The sequence below is a fragment of the Chelonia mydas genome, chromosome 1, assembly GCF_015237465.2.
Source record: "Chelonia mydas isolate rCheMyd1 chromosome 1, rCheMyd1.pri.v2, whole genome shotgun sequence".
Classification (NCBI taxonomy): domain Eukaryota; kingdom Metazoa; phylum Chordata; order Testudines; family Cheloniidae; genus Chelonia; species Chelonia mydas.
Genome location: NC_057849.1, coordinates 299,540,384 through 299,558,427, shown reverse-complemented (window position 1 = coordinate 299,558,427; position 18,044 = coordinate 299,540,384). Strand labels below are relative to the sequence as shown.

The window sequence follows — 18,044 nt, the reverse complement described above, 5'->3', positions numbered from 1 at the left end:
AAGAAAAACTCCAACCAGGAGACACTCAGGGAAAGGTAATTCATCCAATTCCCCTGTCACACTTGAGAAGCAAAACCCATGCCACTGCACTTCCTCCATGCCGTCAGTACCTAGTATATTGTAAAACCTTCTCCCCAGCAGCAGTCAGACTGAGAGATGGAAAGGGGTGTCCTTTCTGAGCTCCCCAATTCTATTTCCTTCAGGCATGGTAAGGAAAATTTGTCCCTCAGTAGGGGCAGACACCTCTGATAGGATGACGACGTCTGTTGTATGAATTATCAAAATTCTCAGCCTGTGACTTTAAATAGGAAATGAAGATCAAGACTTGAAAAAAGAATATTTGTCTAAAAGTAGGAAAAAAAGCCTTTGACTGGGTTGAGTATTTTTTTTAATTATTTACTGTAAAAATAAAACGGATTTGGCTGACTTTATGCCAAGAAATAAAAATGATATATGACAACAAAGCCAAAAGCAGTAGCAAGTGGAGATATGAGAAGTAATTTCTGTCTCGAAAGGGACAAGGAAGCAAAGATGTTCACCATCTCTTCTCCACTGTGACATATTCATAGAATCCTTATTAAGAATTAGATAAGTTTATGATGGTAAGGTCCATCAGTGGCTGTTAGCCAAGATGGTCATGGTTTAAATCCCATCCTTCAGGTCTATGTAAATCTCTGCTTGACAGAAGCTGGGTCTGGAGAACAAGGGATAGATCACTCTATAATTGCCCTATTCTGTTCATTCCCTCTGAAGCATCTGGCATGGCCAATGCTGGAAGACAGGATACTGGGATAATGGACCACTGGCCTGACCCAGTTTGGTCATTCTTATGTCTACTCGAGAAGAAAATTTCTGGACATTAGAGAATACTGACATAGGATAATAAACTACTGATCATGTGTATTATACCTTCCTATCCAACCATTATCCGCCAATACATGTACCCACAATCTGACCAAAATAATAAAGAAGTTCAGCACCTTGTCAAGCTGCATATTCAACTTTAGAAATATAAGAATTTCCATATGCATTTCAACAAAGTTCATAGCAACTGTTCACTCAATTTCCCCCTTTAAATGTACTAAAAATGAGCTGAAATATCAGTCCATTTAACACCTACCATATTTAGCTGTTAAATATTCCCCTGATGCTCTCCAAAAATGAGGAAAGACGCTAATGAACGTCAGCAACTCTTTCTTAGCAAGAGAGAACCTATAAATATTGTAAAAGTGTTTTGTTTCCTGGGTTACATTATCTCCTTTGTACGCGCTCAGGTTTTGTCACCAAGTTATTCTTGAAAATCAACTAACTGCTGTCCAAATTGAAGCAGGGCAGAAAATTGAAGTATGACAGAAAGATACCTGTACTTGCGGTTAAGCACCCCAAGACTGAAGGGTTATTGGAAAGACACGCTACTTTCTTATTGTAATGTACATAAGAACAGCCATACTGGGTTAGACCAAAGGTCCATCTAGCCCAGTATCCTGTCTTCTGACAGTAGCCAGTGCCAGGCGCCCCAGAGGGAATGAACAGAACAGGTAATCCCCCTGTTGCCCATTCCCAGCTCCTGGCAAACAGACATAAGTCCTTGAAATAGGTCCTAGGTCCTTGAAATACTGAACATGTAACTTTTAAATTGTTCATTGGATTGGTGTACTGCGATACAGAGCTTTTCACCTCTAAATCCCCAGTTCAAATCCAGTCTGGTTGGTAGCAACTGAAAGCTATTACCATCAGATAGTTGTTTTGTAGCCAATGTCCCAACAGAACTGCTGTGGAAGCATCGCGCATTTGGCCAGACACCTGTTGCCACCACCATGACAGAAGCAACAGAGAGGCAAGATAGCTGTTCTTAGAGATTAGCTGATGCAAGGGACAGGGCTAGAGGTGGAGATGACTGGAATTTTTTCTCAAAAATATGACACAAGAAGAGGAAAAACTGACAGCACTGTTCAAATTTTTCTACCAGCTTTAGTCACAGTCATGATGTTGAAGTCCTCCACTGGTTCGCTAGAAAGATGGTGTAACCTATACTGTCCCTGCCACTTATCACGCCAGCAGAACCTCACTGTTATGTACATCAGTTAACGGTAAAACTGGAAATCCCTTCTCAGTGTTTATTTCCAATTTACCAACTCTCGACTGTATGTTATTTTCAAATAACTCATTCATAACAGTAATTCTTCAAAACTAGCCAACATTACATTGTCATTGAGTACCACATAGTTTCTGGTTATGAAACATTTGAATTTTCTGTTCAAAAATATAATTTATTCAGATGATTGTCTAACTCAAAATAAGTTCATTAGATTTTATTAAAGTTTTCAAAAAAATCAAAGAAAACTGCAGAGAACAAGCATTAAAAATGTCAGTTCAAAAAGAGTTTTTTTCAATATTATTAATGTTTGAAAATAAAGGGTTAGAATGCAATTATCTTCACTTTTTCAAAAAAATAATTTTAATTTAATTTATTATATTACACAATTTAGTGTCTGGATTTTATATAACTCATCATTTTAAACTAACCACAATATATCCTGGCCACCCCGCTCTCTGCTGGAGTCCAATTAGCTATGAAATAACCAGTGCGAGCAAAGTGACCAAGATTCAGTGCCATCCAGATAAAGATTAGGAATACTCAATATTAAAGCTCATGTGCCATCACTCTTTTACTATTATACTCTGGTTTATTTTGAAGACTAACTGGGGCATATTATAAAAGCTTTTCCACATTATATCTTTACCCAAGAGAAATTCTGTGAGTGCATTTGTTTATACTTGACTGTACATTGTCTGTAACAATGGCTATTATCAATTTTTCTTTTACTGTATTGCATTACACAGTTTTAAAAAATACTACAATCCTATTGTAGCTGTTTATTTGTAAGTCACAAACTGCATTAGTGTTTAAATAAATTCATAAAAAAGTGTTCTATAAAATACACCACTTAGCACTATCCCACAGAATCAGTTTCCCAAAGAACGAGTTTACTGTTATTTAAACTTGAAGACTGTGCAGTGTACTGTAAAAATATGTTCTTTTTATTAAATTCTAAAAAGCTAGTGATCCACACACTAAGTCTTACAGGCACAATAAGAAAAAAATCAGCACAATACACCCCTTTGTTACAAAAAAAGAAAGAAAAATAAAGCATCTCTTAAGAAAAGTAACATTTGAAGTAAAATACAAATTCAGTTGGAGACTATGCTAAATGTTTCCAATGATTACAATTTTTGGTAAAAACATTAATATTTTAAGATCAAACACAGCAGACCCTTTTTCCTGGTATATTGTGCATAAAAAAGCATTCCCGTCTGCTTCAACGCTTTGCCTTTTCCATGGGCTTAAACCTGTCAAATTATTCCATTTGATTTCAGAGAATTCTCATATGGCAATCTATTTTATTTACTTTATCTTCAATAAAATGGTTCAGTGAGCATTAGCAACTATGAGACACAAGTTTCAATCAGTCGTCTGGCAAAGGCGTCAATCTACATTAGACCTACTGTGCTGTGAGTTGCAGCTAGAAAGCTGGAGTAAGACAGGGCAACAGTGAATGAGCAAGCAAGACCTAATAAAGCAGCAATGAAGAGAAAGAAAATTCTCCCTAGACACTACAATACACTGCTTATACAATACGGGTGCCTAGTTCAACACACCAGTAGCTTCTTAATATAGCTGACAGCTAGAAAGGGGCTCCAGACTCTAACTTTATTTTACATGACAACTACAGTAATAGCCCTCTGTTCTCATGCAGGCAACATTTAAAAACCTGTATTCCAGTCAGTTAAAAATTATGAATTTGTGTCAGACACAGCAAGGAGCCCTAAAAATATTTAAGAATTTAAGATATATATCATCTCTTCCATAACAGTTTTATACAATTACTGGGACAACAGTATTTTTCAACATGCTTTCCCCTACAGATTTCTATGACATTTTAAATATAGCTATTGGATTAGATATAAACCACAAAATAATCAGTGTGTTTGAGCAACAACTCATTTCTGAAGATGATATCATTAAGGACTAACTCTAAAAATTGTATGGCATCACTCCTAGATGCCATGAAAATGTCTCCCAAAGCACAAACTTTGTAATAAGTGATGCAAGTTCACATTTGATATGGGCTGTAAAAAGCAGATTATTGTAATAGTGCTCTTTCCAGCAAATCAGACCATTAAGAATGTACTTAATGTTCAGTTGAATTGAAAAGCAGGCCAGTTAAAATCCATATTTTGCTACTTTGTATAATCATAGCAAAAATTTACTACCTAGTAGTTCCAGGCCACAAATTTGATTTTATAAATGTAAACTACTTTTGATTTTGACAAAAGAAAGTTGCCTTCACTTTAAGATTCCATTAAAAATGTTTCAGTAAGTTCCTAAAATATCAGTAATTTGCAGCTGACTATGATTATCTTGCACAGATAATTCAAAATGTTACAATAAATGGGTCCTTCTTTTATCCAAAAAAATATTCTAACAAAAAGTCAAGTATTGTTTTTATGTTTCTATTCTTGCTTCGTAGCAATTAGAGTTTAGCCCACCCAATTATTTTTGGGGAAAGAAATCCAACATTTTTCTTCTAGCATTATCCCTATTCCCCTCCCCTCCGATTATGCTGTTATCACAGCAATCACATTCTGGCCAGGAATGTGTAGCTTCCTCTAGGATATAGTTAATGCCACTCCATAAACCAGCTGGCAGACTTACTCATATAATCCCCTGGAGACCAAATGCTTCACACCTCTGTAATGCACCTGATCGCCAACAAATCATGAGTCCTTGCATAGCTTCCAAATCCAGGTCTTTTGCAAGGGAACTATAAGCGATGTCCCTTCACCTCTGGACATGTCAATATTATACTGTTCATGCTGAAAATGTACAGACAAATAGTACTTGGTAAGTAAAGAGAGTCTAGAAATATAAGAATACAAAATTGTATATGGGTTATACTGTTAGTTATGTAATCAGTACGGTAGCTGAAATATAGTGCACTGCAACAGGAAATACCCCAATTTAGAAAGTTCCTTAAGTTTTTTTCTCAATGCACCGTTTCAATGTAAAAGATCATGAAGCAGATGCAGCTGGACCCCAATGGTTCCTCCTGTTAAAACCAAAAGAAAGACTCACACGAGGGATGGCACAAATTTATTTAGAAAAGCTGAATCAGCTCCCAGGTCAGGAATGGCTCACTGAAAGTACCAGCTGCCCTAACATTATAGGTCTTGAAGGAAGCCGCTCAGTAGGTCATTCACCCCAAAAAGGGCATTACAACTCTGAATGGAGAGGCTATTCAAGGAGGAAAACGCAGTTCCTAAAGCAAAGTGTCCCTTCTGGGTTGGTTTTCAATTACAGCACAAACTGGCATGAAAAAAAATACACGGATACAGTAAGGCACTTTAGAGAACAAACAAAAAGATATGGGACATGTCCCAAAGAGCTTACAATCAAAATTCAAGTGCGAGACGGTAAAGTTGGGTTAACAAAGAGATGGTGGGATAAGGTTGAAGAAGGATTACAAGATGGTGATTTTTCGTTTTAAGCACATGCACATCTTGGTGAGTCAATTAACCCTTTTTGTAAAGAAATCATCATTATTGCCTCAATTCTAATGAGAATTGTGTAAAAAGCAAGCCTGAAGGAGAGACTTGAATGAAGTGACTTTTTGCATCAGAATTGAAAGGGAATCCCATAAGCGAGAAACAGTGTGCAACAAAAGACAAATAGATCATTCCTGATGCAAACTCAGAATCTCATGCACATCAATGTTAGATATTCTACAGAGTGCAACATTATGCAATGCAGCCAAAGCATTTTTGTGGGAAGCCAGAGCTAGAAAACTAAGCCTTCAACTGTAACAGTTCTAAAGAAAGAATTATGTTCCTTTGGGATGAAGAGGGAAAATTGTGTAGCCACCCTGGTTTTTAAATCCAGTCTGAAAACTGAAAGCATTTTTTTCCAATTTTCCCCATTCTTGTCTAAATTTCAAAATTTTCCAACCAGATATGCTGTTTTCCAGTTAAGTGGTTTGTTCTAAGGCAGGCACTACAAGTAAAATGAAAATTTAACCCCAGTAGGATGTCCTTCTGATGTACATCTATTTTATCAATACAAAGAAACTGTGTTCTGTCCCTTAGACACTCCAGAAATGTAAATGGGATATGGAAGAACTTGCGTTCAAAATTTTACCATTCTTTGCTTTTTGAAAAACCACCTTAGGCCCTCCCACGTTACTGCAAGAAATAAAAAACCTATTACTAGAAAAGCCAAATACATTTTGGCTTTATGTACATAAAACAATTTTGTATAGATTGTATTTAACTGCAAGTTATGGGCAAAAACAGACTGACCTCTGTTGGAAAGGAAACAGAATAATAGTTACTTTCATCCATATGTGGTAGGACTGCCTTAAAGTCCAGACATTTTGGAATTTAACAAAATTATATTGCCAAACTATTATAGGTACACAAGTCAGTATTATTGCTTTTCTGGCATTACTTGGTGCAGAACATGGTAAATCTCCAGAAAATCAGCCAATTTTTTTTTCTTTTTGCTGAAATAGCTGTTGTTGGCTGACCAGATTGTAACTGCAGCATGCCAGTGTAACAAATATATTCCTACCATAAACAAACAGTTCTCCAGAATATGGGACATTAACTATGGAGAAATTGACTAATATGCCTCTCCGAAAGACACGTCGTTGGTAAATATAGAGAATTTTCCATCATCACTTAGAAAGCAGAGCGTTTGATCTGCTTTGTGTCCTAAACTTTTCTGCACTGGATAGTATACACGGTAGCTTGAAAAAAAAAACACAAAACCATTTTGTACATGCGGGACTACTTTTAAATATGTAACATATGTAGATTCCATATTTCTGTGCCATATATCCCAATCCTATGACTATGTTCATTATAAAGTGATGCACACTGTGTCCTGACCTTCCTGACTGTTAAAGCTGCAATTAAAATAAAATGTCATTTCTTGTACTATTTACCACAGGTGATACTATCATATTTGCCTAGTCCTTTAGGCTTCAGCCCAGCACTTTATACCACTGGGCATTGCTTGCCTGAATCAACAGGATGGGGACAGAGGGAAAGAAAGGAATTTCTCCCCCTTACCAGCCAATGGGTGAAGAGAGCAACAATGGCAGCACTGTCCCATTTTAACCATCACTGTGGAGACCAGTAGCACCAACTTGACTGACTAGCTTATCTTCAAAAGAGGCAGACTCCAACACTAAAAGGAGGGGGCAGGGCTATGATGATGACATCACTTGCTGCTACCCCCAGTTGGATGAGTGCCATGTGACTAGATATGGTGTTCCATGGGCCACCTAGTCACTATAGTCACCATAAGACCAAGACCAAGACAGAGATCCTGTCTTTTACCTCCTTCCTGTGCTTCTAAAGCTTTTCCCCACCCACCTGCCCTCTCATTCATTGAAGCAGGATTCAGGATGTCTGTTTTATTCACCATAGATTCAGGGTTGGGTCACGGTATGACTGCAAGGTGGAGTTGATTGTGGAAGTAGGGATGGGGAACGTTGATGCTGTGGCTCCTGTTACTGAGTTTAATGGTGTGTATTTGTATCAGGTTCTTCATTATTATGTTTGCTTCAGTTTGTTCATGAGCTTCTAGACAGTTTTTCACCCCCTTCCTTTAATCATGTCATTACAGTTTCTAGGTTTGGCAGACTGAGGGTGGCCACTAGTTATTACAAAGGAATCAATGAATGGGCCAATTAGCATAGGGGGATGTATCCAAGAACTCCCAAAACTGGTGAGTTTGGGAACAAGAGAGGAAGGATTGTCCAGTGGTTAGGGCACTAGCCTAGGACTTGGTGAACCTGATTTCAAGTCCCTGATCTGCCTCAGACTTCCCGCGTGACCTTGGACAAGTCACTTAAGTCTCTCTATGCCTCAGTGCCCTGCCTATAAAATGAATGAATAGCACTTCCATACCTTACAGGGGTGTTGAGAGGATACGTATACATTAAGCAGAGTGTGAGGTGCACTGATACTAAGTGCCACAGATAGAAGGAACAGGATATCACTCCTCCCACAGATTTCAAAAGAATCAAATCACCACAGAAAAGTGATGTGTGTGCTTACATATAGAAGTTGAAAGTTCCTAATACTAGTGTATATATTCTAGTGGGCCTATTTCCTTTAATAGTGCCTTGGCAAGGTGTGCCAGCATGAGACCAAGAGGTGCAATGGGGAGGGAGTTAGAGAAGGTCCTATTGGAGTCAAATTGTAAAGGCTCCTTTCTATCAGGCACCAGTTGCTATTTGTTTGGTATCTATAAATAAATTTCTTAGTCAACTAGAAAAATTACCATGTATCTGTCTTTCTTTCACTGTGTCTACAGCAATACATACGCAATTGAAACACAGAATATTTTTAAAGAATTCCTTGTGGCAGTTCCAGACGTAGGTAATTTTGAAAGAAACATGGGGGGTTTCATAATCCATCATTTGTATACCAATTCCCTCTGAATGCTTTTCCAGATCTACCTATCTTAGGGTCCTTATCTGGCCGCCATTACTGTAAGTACTGAAGTGCCTCACAATCTTCAATGTATATGCCCTTCCGGGACTCTTCTGAGGCAGGGAAGTACTATTATCCCCATTTTACAAGTGGTGAACTGAAGCGCACAGAGACCAAGGGACAGATTTTAAAGGTAGTTAGGTACCTGAAGATGCAAATATGCACTTTCAAAAATCCCAGTAGGCACCTAGGTACCTAACACACAATGATAATCCCACTAGACACCTACCTGAATATTTTAGGCCCCTAAAATATCTTAGAAACTGTCCCTAAGTGATTTGCTCTATAGCTAACCATGGAATTGAATGTGCGTCTACTAACCCCCAAGCTAGTGCCGTAACTGCTGGACCCTCTGTCTGAGGCAGCTTGAGAGCACTAGTGCACAGAGTACATAAATCTCACAATCAGAACATGTGAACTCATGGTCCTTGAGTTCAAGGAGTAGTGTCTGTTCCCAAATGAACATAGGGCATAGGTATTTCAACAAAATGGAGGTGTCCAAGCACAGGGATTCATTGTACTCACATACTAAAAATGTTTTAAAATATATATTTTAGTATAAAAGATTTTTCTGACCAAGACAATTTAATTATCTTGTTGCTCAAGTGGCTGGTGTCATGAAGCCATACAGTGAAACTCAACTTTAACCTCTCAATACCCAAGAGTATGCCATCAAATTTTAAAAGATAAAATAACTGTCTTAAATTATGAATGTATCATTTTGTTGGGATTTAGTGCACGCTAAACATTCTTTATTTAAAACAAAACTAAACCAATTGTACAATTCCACAAGTGTAACTACACAAAGACTCATAGTAAATGCAATGTTCAATCAAAACATCTAGTATAAAATATTACATCTTGACAGAAATATCATAGAAATACAAAAGAATAATTTTATTTTTCAGCTTCTTCCACAAAAGCTACAGGACAAATGACCCAGCTTTTATAACTGAAGCATCACTGTGGTTATTACTGCCAAAAAATCAGTAGTGATTCTTAATTTCTCTTAACCACATTCAACTCTTCTTCAATCTTCCAAATGAATTGCTGGAAGATTTATATTTTGCAACTGAGTTTTGTGGAAGGGGCTGAAAAATGAGGAAAAGGAGAAGGAAATGGGATATGAGGAGTGGGAAAGAGGGAGGCCATCCTTCCCTTACTGCCAGACCTGCTAACTCCTCTTGCTCTACAGTCTAGTCTTACAAGTAGTAATACATCTCTGTGAATAACAGGAAGCAGCATGGGGTCAGCTGAACAGGGATTGGTAAACCAGGGACAGTAATGGTACAGGGGAAAAAAAGCTACAAGCAACATCATTTATAGATTTTCAGTGCTTGAACTGTACTCACCTTCTTCCAGGCCTTAAAAAGATATCCTTATTTCAACCTTGAACTGGAGTGCTGTCTGAGATCAATTCCAGCATCACTGGCCTGATAAAACAAAAGAAAACAATTTGTAGCTAATATTTATCTATTATACGCAAAATTCCCCCTGATTTACTTTATCGCATTCCATAATTAGTTCCAGATTTCCATGTGGTGATTAGTAAGTAAGATCCTTAGCTGGAGTAAACCAACCTAGCTGCATTGGCTTCAGTGAAGTGGAGCTGACCCACATCAGCTAAGGATCTGGATCATTAACTGTGTATCTCTTTCAGAAGCCATATCCTGAAGCCTTCTAATGTATGCACCTCCCATTCTACTGAATGTCTTTAATCAACAATTTTTAAAATATAATGCAAGGTAGCCCTTTGGATCAAGTCATAACTTCTATTATGTCAATACACATTTGTACATTATTAAAAATATATTGTCCAATGCACAGTCCAATACATTGTACAATACTGTACAATGCACATGTACTGTGCCATATTCACTAAATCAGTGATAGAAACACTTAAATCATTTTTAACATGCACAGTATCTGCCGTTGTAAGTTACATTTTCAAGGCATTAATCTATATTATAAAAGACAGTTTAAAAAAGAAAGGAAATTTTAAATTATAAAAATTTAAAACAAAAAAGAGAACACAAGAAAACATTCCTTTCCTTACTGAAACTCAGTTCCACCTCTTGAGTAAGACAATCCCCACAACAGAAAAAACGAGAGAGCCTTAACTACAGTAGCACTACTGGATACCATTATAATTAACAAGAACATGCAAAATAAATTAATAGTTATGTTTTATAATCATGTCAAAGTGAAATGAGCCCATGAAGAGGCCTCAGTACTTAAGTGATCTCATTAGCCAATTTTTATGTGCTATTTTATATTACCACTCATACAGCTGAAGGTTGTTTGCAGCGTTGTTGTAGCCGTGTTGGTCCCAGGATATTAGAGAGACCAGGTGGGTGAGGTAATATCTTTTATACAGCTGAAGGTTGTATTTTGTCACTATATCAATGGACCTGAATTTTAAACAAATCAGTCCCAGGCATTTTTTGTGTTTTTTAAACTCCCATAAAAAGAGCACAGTAACATAGATGCAAAGAACTATCACTAGTGTTTCGTAAACATCAGCAACACATCTCTCTTTTCTGTGGGTTCTTCGGAAGGGACTGCAACGGATTCCCCCCACTTTGGCATGTGAAAAGATTAGCCCTTAAGCAGCCATTAGAAGGGATGCAGCAAAGGTGGTACAGACAGTAAGGAGAAGTTACTTATGGTACAGTAACTTTAATTCTTTGGGATTTTCTGTCCCTATGGGTGTTTTGTCCCTATGACACTTCCAAGCAGTAACTCAACAACAAGGTGGATGCTGAGGAGACAAGTCCATGATGGTTTGGAGGACTGCATCACCAAAGGTAGCATTATCCCTCCAAGCAGGAAAGATGACATAATGCAAAAGTGTGAATGGAAGATCAAGGTGCAATGCTACAGATTTCTGTTATGGGAATGGTCTTTCAGTAGAGGTATAGATATGGACTGAGCTCTAGTAGAGTGTGCTGTCACTCTATGAGGAGGCTTCATCCCAGAGGATTCATAACAGGTTAAAATGCAACCAGAAAACTACTGTGATAGTCTTTGAGTAGACTGCCCCTTCATCTGCTCTGCAAATGATACAAACAATCTAGGAAAGGCCCTGAAGGTCTTAGTCCTGAAGATTAAAGTAGAGGGTGAAAGCTCTTCTGACAACTAGTGTACATAGTCTGTTTTCCTCTGTGGAGACACGAGACTTTGAGTAGACCACTGGAAGATGGATCTCTTGATTAATATGGTATTCTGAAGAGACCTTAGGGAGGAACCAAGGATGGTGATGCATTGTAACCCTATCTCTATAGAAGGCGGTACATCCGGTCTGCCAGGAGCGTACCGAACTCTCCCATCCATCTATAGCTGAAGTGATAGCTATGAGCAACTAAGTCTTGAGGGAGAGAAGAGAACCAGGCAGCCATTGGTTCAAACAGAAGTTTCCTGAGGGCACTGAGAACCAAATTAAGATCCCCACTGGGGGGGGGGGGGGACAAGTTCCAGACAGGGGGAAACAAATTGTGTAAGTCCTTAAGGAATCTGGCCATAGTAGGGTGGGCAAAAACTGAGAAACCTTCAATGGGTGAGCAGAAGGTTGTAATAGCAGTCATATGTACTCTGATTGAGCTCATTGATAGACCTTGTATCTTTAATTCTAACATGCAGTCTAGGATTTTGGAGAACAGAACTTCTGATGCTTGAGAAAAGTGAAGAAAATCACCCGGAATGGAAGCATTTCTACTTTTTAAGGTAAGTTTTGGGAGTGCTAGGTTTCCTGCTACACAAGAGAACTGACTGAACCTTACCCAAACAGGTTAGCTCCATGTTCCATCCAGGAACCATCTAGGAACCATGCTCTCAGGTTCAAGGAGGAGGGGGTGGGCCAGATCAGGGTCCCAGTTGTTCTGTGATAGGAGATCCCTCTTGAGAGGAAGGTGGAGAGGCGCTGCCACAGAGAGGTGAAGGAGGTTCAAGTACCACACTTTTTTTGGCCAGGATGGTGCTATGAAGATAATTCTTGATCTTTCCCATAACAATTTGAGGATGGTCTTTAGAATCACAGGTAGATTCTAAGGTAAGATTCACAGGTAAGCCTGTAATTGGGTATGGGGCCATGGTATTATCAGGGCATCTCCCAATGAGTTGCAGCTGTATCCTCCCTTGGAGCAGAAAAGGTGACATTTCATGTTGTTTGGGGTAGCAAAGAGATCTGCTTCTGGGAAACCCCTTGGCTTTGTAGATGCTGTGGAAAACAGACTCATTGAACTCCCATTTGTGGTCCTGATGGAAGTTTCTGTTCAGGGAGTCCTAGATGATAAATCCTAGATGATAAACTGCTGAGATAAACTAGTTAGTGACTCTGCGCATAAGGACCGGGATCTTGCTTTGCGCTGTCTGTTGATATAATATATTGCTACTCTGTTGTCCAGCATTACCCTGATGGACAGGCCCTGTATGGTGTGAAGGAAGTGATGGCAATCATATCAAACTGCTCTCATTTCTATGATGCTGATATGGAGCATGACCTCTTATGCAGACCAGCTGCCCTGGGCTGCAGCCCCTTGGAGGTGAACCCCCCTACCATAAGAGAAGTGACTGTTGTGAGGATCTTTCAGGATGGGGGATGTGAGCCCTTGCAGCCCTTCAGTGGGTTCTTCTACCCCCTGAGAGAGTCCAGAACTTTCTGAGGTACTGTGATGCATTTGGATATATGGCATCTCTTTGGAGTGTATGCAGTCCTTAGCAATATGTGAAGACATGTGAGGAGCAGTCTTGCATGTGGCATGATGAACACAGCCTCCATGTGGCCCAAGAGTTCTAGGAATGCCCTTGCACTTTTTTGCAGGCTGTGTTGTATTGTCGAGAATAGACTGCACAGAATGGAGAATGTGTCTTTTGGGAGATAGGCTCTAGCACTTAGGGAGTCTAGAGTGGCTGTGATAAAGTCTATTCTTTAAACTGGGGTCCATGTAGACTTCTGCCAATTGATGTGAAAGCCCAGGGACTGAAACAGAGCTAGAGGTTGCCAACTGGACCTCTAGAGCTGATCGACCTCTGAGGAGCCAATTGTACAGGTATGAGAATACTGCTATGTCCCATTAATTTAAATGAGCCGCTACTGCTGAGAGAAGCTTCATAAAGACTCTCAGAGCTGTGAAGAGCCCAGACAGAAGGACTCCATGCTGGTAGTGTTCTGAGCCAATGGTAAAAGAGAGGAAATGCTGAGGGATGGGTGGATAGCCACATGAAAGGAGGCATCCTGGAGGTCGAGGGTGATGAACCAGTCTCCCGGATCTAAAAATGGGATTATAGTGGTTTTATCATTAACGTAGTACATATTAACTGGATTAAAAATTAGCTAACTGATAGGCCTCAACATGTAACTGTTAACTGGTTCTAGTGGGGTCCTACAGGGATCTGTTCTTGGCCCTATGTTATTTTAAATTGTTATCAAGGACCTGCAAGAAAACATAAAACACTGATAAAGTTTGCAGATAACACAAAAATTGGGGGAGTGATAAATAATGAAGAGGACAGGTCACTGATTCAGAATGATCTAGAATACCTGGTAAACTGGGTTCAAGCAAACCATACACACTTTAATACAGCTGAATGTAAATGTATACAAAACTTATAGGATGGGGAACTCTATCTTGGGAAGCAGTGACTCTGAAAAAGATTTGGGGGTCCTGGTGGATAATCAGCCAAACAGGTGCTCCCAGTGTGATGGCATGGCCAAAAAGGACTATTGCAATCCTTGGATGCATGAACAGGGGAATTTCAAGTAGAAGCAGAGAGATTATTTTACTGCTGTATCTGGCACTGGTGTGACCGCTGCTGGGATACTGAGTCCAGTTCTGGTGCCCACAATTCAGAAGGACATTGATAAACTGACGAGGATTCAGAGAAGAGCCTGAAGAATGATTAAAGGATTAGAAAACATGACTTAGTAATAGATTCAAGGAGTTCAATCTATTTAGCTTAATAAACAGAATGTTAAGGGGTGACTTGATTACAGTCCATAAGTACCTACATGGAGAACAAATATTTAATAATGGGCTCTTCAGTCTGGCAGAGAAAGGTATAACACCAGCCAATGGCTGGAAGTAGAAGCTCAACAAATTCAGACTGGAAAAAAGGCATTGATTTTTAATAGTAAGGGTAATTAACTATTGGAACAATTTACCCGAAGTTGTAATAGATTCTCCATCACTTGCAATGTTTAAATCAAGATTGGATGTTTTCAAACAAACAGTCAGCAAAGGATCATACATTGTGATACAAAGATCTGATTCAGTAACGAAAAAAACATTGTGGGGTATTATCCCCTCAAAATAAGCTTTGTCATATATTTTTCATAAGTTATCATTTGCTCCTTTGAAATGTAAACAGCCAACCTAATATGCACATACCTGTACATCAAGGAAAACAGTATATGCCACTTTTGTTAATTTGCTAGTGGTTTGGGTGAGGATTTCTCAGTGTGTCTGCTTGACAAAGTGAGGACTTGAGTTGAGATAAGATAAATAAGATAAGATAAATACAGATGCAATTCTGTACATATTTATTTAAAGATTTAGCATCTGTCATCCACCCATATAGTCAAGAAATTCATTCTCTCTCTTTTTGGTAGTATGAGGCCTAATGCTAACTGCAATCAGAGAGACTTCCAACACTTTCACGCTAGCAGCTGTGTGTTGTGAAACCAAAATGCTATGCAAGAGCGCTATCAAACCATTCAAAAAAAAAAAGATATAGTATAACTCCAGCTCTACTGGTTTTCTACACAAATCACTTGCAACACCAAAATCAGATTTAAAAAAAAAAAACACATTTGTAGTATATGTACATACGTTATCACACAACCTTTTATGAAGAAGAAAACCTGAATAAGTATTTTTTTCTTTTCCAAGTGTACATGCATAAGAGCAGTTATATTATTTTTATTATTTCCATGTGGATGTAGTAACTGTCTGTTCTACAGCTACTTTTCCCTTAGTTGGATTCAGTGAGGGTGAGTTTCTGTTTGAATGTAGCCCTTAAAATAAGAACCTTAGACAATTATTATCATTATCATCATTATTAATTATTATTATTATTATTATTTGTATTACTGAAGTGGCTAAGAGCCTCCGTTATGGACCAGGACCCCATTGTGCTAGGTGCTGTACACACCCGGAATCAAAAGTTGGTGACATATGCTTCATTATTCAAATATGTCTGTTGCCTTTCCAACTAGACTGTATGAAGTTCCAACCATTACCTATATTAATTTGAGGAGGAACTATCTCATACAATAATTCAAGACTTGCACTCCATTTGACATTGTCCAATATGTAAAGATTGACTAATTGTGATTTTAAGGTAAATGCAAAGGTGGGGACTTCTATAAGTTTTAATAAAACTTTTCAAGAATCCCACACTGTTCGTCGTAATGAGCTCTTTACACCACCACCCTTCCCAACAAAAATTTTACTAATGTAGCTCCAACAATAGAAGACAAAATAGAGAGAGTAAACCATGCACTTTGAGTTTCAAAAGAACAACAAAAACCAGTTAGTCATAAAGAAACATTTGGCAGGAATGAATTTAGCTTATTTAATAGTTAAAAAGAAATAACTTCTGAACAAAATGAGGGGCACAATTTAATCAGCCATGTATGCAGATTCTCATTTCTGCATTAACTCGCATAATAAATGAGTAAAGCAATTCCCTCAGCAACCTCCTTCACCATAAGATGAACATGGCATCCATGAAATACAGATCATCTTCCATAAGAAATTCACAAATCAAAATATAATGGGAATGTGTGGAGCTTTTACACTTTAAAAGCCATAAATTTTCCAGGATACAGACATTTTCCTATTTCTTATGCTCATTTTGTGACTTTCTTCTGTCAATCAATCAAATTTATTTGAATTAACTGGCCTTCATGCAAACACCTCAGGACACTGTACAAATTCAGTATAAAAATAAATACAGTAAAATATTAATAGGCTAAGCTACACATTTTTGCTTTCCAAATATTAACATTTATTAAAAAATGAGGGATAACTGAACAATATTGGCAAAAGCAGCGTAGTAGGTCAAACTTTCATCAGCAAAAGTATATGACATGAATATCTCTCTCCAATTACATCATTCGCTTTGCTTGTTGCAGTGCAGCTAAATTATAACTTCTTAAAATTTAATGAATAATATCCCATGAAAAGTCCATCCATGTTCCTGGACCTGATCCAATGAAGTGGAGTCTTTACATAGACGTCAATGGCCACTGGACTGGGACTCACATGAATAGTTATTTAAAACATGGGGGAAATTAATATTTTCCCATTGTCCATATTCAATTTCCTTGTTTGTCTAAAGCATCTGAATGCCTGTTTAAGCTCTCACCCATAGTCCACAATGCACACATGTAGAACAGGATTTTTTTCCCTCCAAATCAGGCATATCAAATGCACATAGATTCACATATAAGTTTCACAGGAAATTCATCTTGTAATATTTTTTTTAATGAATTAATCTTTTAGTTTCCAGATCTCAGTGTGCCATGAACAAAGGTTGCACCTTGTAGGAGACTTAGAGAGATATTTTTTTTTATTACAGCAACCAAAATGTTCATGTCACTATGGTTACATGATGATATCTTTTAACTATTTTGTTTATGGTTTGTTTGGGTTTTTTTGGCTGAGTAGTCAAATCTCCTTGTTCCCTGAAATTCTCTATAGCATTTCGCATTCATTGTAGTGGCACTTACTGATGACGGCAGAGCTGAAAAACAGCTGTCTCCCCATCCTAACCTCTCAACCAACTACCAATTACTTTTGCAGATGTTTGTACTTTTTTTCTCCCCCAAAGACCAAACAGAAAGAGAAACAAATGCCACCATGTTGTTCTTTATCTGAAACAGTTCCTGAATCCAACTATAAATACCATACTGTAAATATTGCTGGAAGTTATTTACTTACTACTTATACAGCCTCAGCAGAGTGCTAGGTACTTCACTGATATCCTGCGGAATATTTATGATGTTGTAAATGTTTCTGACCCAAACTCCCCAAAACAACATGTTCCAAAGCTCTTTGCTATATTAATAATAATTATACAACAGCATAATACACAGTTATAAATACACGGTTTAAAATGATTCAAGACATGACAAAAGGTGACATGTATTTCAAAACTTAAAATATTCCCCCATACCTTGCTCCAAAAAGAGAATAAAATATAAAACAAATGAATATTGTCACAATAGTGGGAAGATCTCTAAAAAGGGATTACATTACAGTGAATTAATTTCAAACTGTACTACCAAACCACCAGACATGTATGGAGTGAAAATGTTACTTAAGAAACAGATCTCTGTTCCCAGTTTTCAAAGAGTTATTATTAGAACTGGGAAAGTTCTCTCTGATAGAGAGAACAGCACATAAGAAATGGTAATGGAGGGAGCATGCAGAGGGACAAAAAGGACAAAAGAGGAGAAAGAAAGCAAGGAGTGGAGGCCA

The 18,044-nt window shown here is 38.1% G+C and overlaps 1 protein-coding gene across 8 annotated transcripts in view; it reads right to left on the bottom strand.

Annotated features, from left to right (window-relative positions):
- The window catches only part of FOXP2 (forkhead box P2), a 548,879-nt gene that overhangs the window by 373,371 nt on the left and 157,464 nt on the right, over positions 1-18,044 (bottom strand). For 4 of the 8 annotated variants that reach the window (XM_043549777.1, XM_043549764.1, XM_043549728.1 and 1 more), the window contains exon 3: positions 9,914-9,995. The gene's annotated coding sequence lies outside the window, so the exon portion shown is untranslated. The remainder of the gene's footprint in view (positions 1-9,913; positions 9,996-18,044) is intronic. The other 4 variants (XM_043549692.1, XM_043549725.1, XM_043549732.1 and 1 more) reach the window with 1 other exon arrangement.